Source organism: Schistocerca nitens, chromosome 5, assembly GCF_023898315.1.
Source record: "Schistocerca nitens isolate TAMUIC-IGC-003100 chromosome 5, iqSchNite1.1, whole genome shotgun sequence".
Taxonomy (NCBI): Eukaryota; Metazoa; Arthropoda; class Insecta; order Orthoptera; family Acrididae; genus Schistocerca; species Schistocerca nitens.
The window spans coordinates 664,950,719-664,955,101 of NC_064618.1; the positions used below are offsets into that span (position 1 = coordinate 664,950,719).

Consider the following 4,383-nt stretch of genomic DNA (forward strand, 5'->3'; position numbering starts at 1 on the left):
TGATGGCACCCACGTATCGTTCAATTCTGGTATGGCGTTGGCGTTGCATCAAAAATCTATGGTGCCAAATAAATTACTAACCACTGGGCGTTCAGATAACGCCTATGGTAGCTCTCTAGTGTTTGATACTGATGGCTGCTGGCGCCAGTGGAACGTTAGGGCAATTTGAAGAACACCTGCCCCAATAAAAGCGAAAAATTATTTTTCAGGTGACTCTCGCAGGCTTGTGATAGTTGATAACGAGAGTCAGGAGGATTTTAAACGATCTGCGTCGAAAATATACCTAGTAAGGTACAAGACAACTCATGAAAATTTACTTGTCATTTTAAATAATCGAATTTTCGAAGATATGGAACAGTCCCAGTCTGCAGTCTAACGACCACTTCAATATAGATGAAGACAGTAACTTATTCTCGAAAGAACAGTTACTGTTGATGACCGTGCCCCTTTTCCCTGGAATAAATGATGACTAACTGACAACCTCAGCTGCCGAAAGGTGTTGTTGTTATACCTCGATGTGGACAGCTGAAAATGTGTGCCCCGACCGGGACTCGAACCCGGGTTCTTCTGCTTACATGGCAGACGCTCTATCCATCTGAGCCACCGAGGACACAGATGAATAGCGCGACTGCAGGAACTTATTCCTTGCACGTTTCCGTGAGACTCACATTCCCAACTGTCCACAATTCTACATATGTATTGTACCTTATAGACATTTTCCCACCCACTCATTACCCGCGCACGCTTTGGCGATTCCCGTAAGAGTTTGGGCAACCTGTGCGCATTCGCACAGACGAAGGTCAATGGCTGGGTAGCCTTTAACTATATATATGAAGACAGTAACTTATTCTCGAAAGAACAGTTACTGTTGATGACCGTGCAGCTTTTCCCTGGTCGGGGCACACATTTTCAGCTGTCCACATCGAGGTACAACAACAACACCTGTCGGCAGCTGAGGTTGTCAGTTAGTCATCATTTATTCCAGGGAAAAGGTGCACGGTCATCAACAGTAACTGTTCTTTCGAAAATAAGTTACTGTCTTCATATATATAGTTAAAGGCTACCCAGCCATTGACCTTCGTCTGTGCGAATGCGCACAGGTTGCCCAAACTCTTACGGGAATCGCCAAAGCGTGCGCGAGTAATGAGTGGGTGGGCAAATGTCTATAAGGTACAATACATATGTAAAATTGTGGACAGTTGGGAATGTGTGTCTCACGGGAAGCGTGCAAGGGATAAGTCCCTGCAGTCGCGGTGTTCTCCTGTGTCCTCGGTGGCTCAGATGGATAGAGCGTCTGCCATGTAAGCAGAAGATCCCGGGTTCGAGTCCTGGTCGGGGCACAGATTTTAAGCTGTCCACATCGAGGTATAAGAACAACACCTGTTGGCAGCTGAGGTTGTCAGTTAGTCATCATTTACTTCAATATAGCTCTGGACATTAGTCTCCCTCTAATTGCATTATTACTGCAACCTACATCTATATGAATTTGCTTTGAGTATTCACTCCTCGGTTTCCGTCTACGATTTTTGCTCCCCGCACTCCCCACTGTTACAAAATTAACTATTCCTTGACGCCTCGCGGTGCACTAACTTACGTATCCCATCCACATAGTAAAATTGTCCCATAACGTTCTCCCTCCCAGATTTTACTCAATACACCTTCATTGCTTATCCTGTCATCATCATCATCTTCTTCTTCTTCTTCTAGATCAAAGATTGGACCTCTGAAATTGGGCAAGTCACCTCTTCGTTGATCTTCCTGAAGAACCTTTGCCTCTTAGTTTATATTGTTTTATGGCTATGGTAATCCATTTTTTGCGTCCACAAAGCAGCGCTGGTATAGCCATGACCTTACAGAACTTTAATAGAGTAGCTCTGTGGATTTTCTTTAGCAGTGTTCTGCGTTAAGTTCCACAGTTAAGTATGTCTAATTCATTCTGTATTTCACTGTTTGCCCTGTATGTAATACTGCACCCGAAGTATTTAAATGTATTAACTTACTGTGTGATCTGATTGTCAATTTCAGTCTTAGCTGGCATGGGCTGATGTCCTAAAAATGCCACGGATTTTGTCTTTGTGATGGAGACGTTCAGACTGTATTCTCTGGCTATTTTAATTACATTAAAAACAACCCCTTGTAAGTCATTTTCATTCTAATTAACTTGGTCTTCCGCAAAAGGTAGTGTACAAACATCTACACCGTTAATTTTAAAATGTTTTACTGCCTATACCCAAGTTTTTGTTACATCGTCGATATACTTACTAAAGAGAGGGTGTGAGATGGGACACCCTTGTGTAACTCCTCGGTTTATTTCAGACGTATTATGTCTGCTGCCTGCTATCTTTTTTTTTTTTTGTTTTTTGTTATTCTTTCATAAACCCTGTACAGATCTTATAAGGTGAGCTAGATTCCCTCTGTTTCTTTAAATTTCCCACAGTTTGTTTCGATTTACCTTATCAAACATCTTGTCGTAGACAACGAAGGAAAGAGAAGTTGGTATACAGAATCGACGTTGTTTCGCTATAATTTGTGTCATGGTGAAGATACAGTCCAATATGATCTACCTTTCCTAAACAATCTACTCTTTAGGAAATTATTAATACTATTGTTACCTTAACACGCATTTCACATTCTGCAGACTTGAATCTGATGCAAGAATCTGTTGAGAGAAGTATCATCAGCAATACAGGTCACAGGTATTTTATGAACATTGATGGAGCTGTATGTTTAGAACACCTCTGGATCCGTACATGTAGTACTGTGGCATATAATCTAGTTCGACAAATAGTTAGTTTTTAATTTAAAGACAAATTCTCGAACATGATGAAACTACCTCTTTTTCACTTTTTATTTTCCTTGTTACAGGTGGACTCTTGGGGAATGCGCCAGGACGCAATATCGTCACAAAAATAAGCGTAACATTTTTCTATTGTTGTTGCTTTTCTTAAGCAAGTAAAATTTGCGACAGTGTGTAAGCAAGCAACATAGTTGCAATCTAGAGATTCTTCATACATGGTGCGAATTCTAACTCCACCGGAAAAAGTTAGTTGCTATATTTTCTGAATATTTTGGTATGAGGAACGCGTAGTGTCTGGTGGATCGCTACAGAGTAATTATACAATTACAGTTTTTTCGGTTTTTGCATTTGTATTGATGAAAATACCTTCACAACAGCGAAGACAACCGTAATATGAAATTGCAGAAGGATATCGTTTCCTATAGTTGCCTATGTAAAGATGCAAAAGTACTGTGACGCGTTTGCCGACGTTGCTCTTTCACTGCACTCAGTTAACCATCCACGACGTGAATATTTGCCACACTTCATCAATAAATCTATACACAGTGCTGTGTATCACTGCTAACTTACAACTAACTCTGTTGGAAAAACAAACTTGAGACGGATCCCATCAGTGCTGAATGTTAGCTTGAAGGGGAAGAAAAATGTGAGCAATTCTTTGTCAACAGCAAGTACCGCAAGTAAAGAGATGTTTTTCCATAAACGAAACATGGGTCGTGGAACAATGTGATGATTTCCATGTGCGAAATAAATAGAATACACTACAGTCCAAAGTTTAAACTTGTACGGAAAGAGAGAAATGGAAGAATTAGACATGAATCAATATTGCAAATTACAGTGAAGTTTTCTTTGGGGTAATTATGGCGTTTCCTTCAGAAACCGCACTTTCTTTACAAGCTACTTCATTTATTTACCACTGAAATAAGTCGCCTTCAGTACCTAATAAATCCATTATTTACGGACGCTTACAAGGACTAGTGTAAACCACACCTCGTTAATTATCGGGTAGAACAGAAGCGGTGGATGCTCTGCTACGACAAACAGAATGCTGATTCAACTCGAGGACAGACGCTGGAACCGACACAAGAACGGGTTTACGCGGAGGCGATATAGGCACGGACCTGGGGCGACAGAAGGAAAGAGAGTGTTGTTTAGGGCACACACACATGCGCGCGCTCACGCAGAACTGCGTGTAATTTCTTCCACGCCAGATCTACATCTACATCTACATCTACATACATACTCCGCAATCCACCATACGGTGCGTGGCGGAGGGTACCTCGTACCACAACTAGCATCTTCTCTCCCTGTTCCCCTCCCAAACAGAACGAGAGAAAAATGACTGCCTATATGCCTCTGTACGAGCCCTAATCTCTCTTATCTTATCTTTGTGGTCTTTCCGCGAAATGTAAGTTGGTGGCAGTAAAATTGTCCTGCAGTCAGCCTCAAATGCTGGTTCTCTAAATTTCCTCAGTAGCGATTCACGGAAAGAACCCCTCCTTTCACCTAGAGACTCCCTTCCGAGTTCCAGAAGCATTTCGGTAACACTCGCGTGATGATCAAACCTACCAGTAACAAATCTAGCA

General features: G+C 41.7%; 1 non-coding gene across 1 annotated transcript; it reads right to left on the reverse strand.

The window, feature by feature from the left end:
• Positions 1-536: 536 nt before the first annotated feature.
• On the reverse strand, positions 537-610 carry Trnat-ugu (transfer RNA threonine (anticodon UGU)). Its single transcript has one exon. It is a non-coding gene; the product is annotated as a tRNA-Thr (tRNA).
• Between the last annotated feature and the right edge of the window lie 3,773 nt (positions 611-4,383).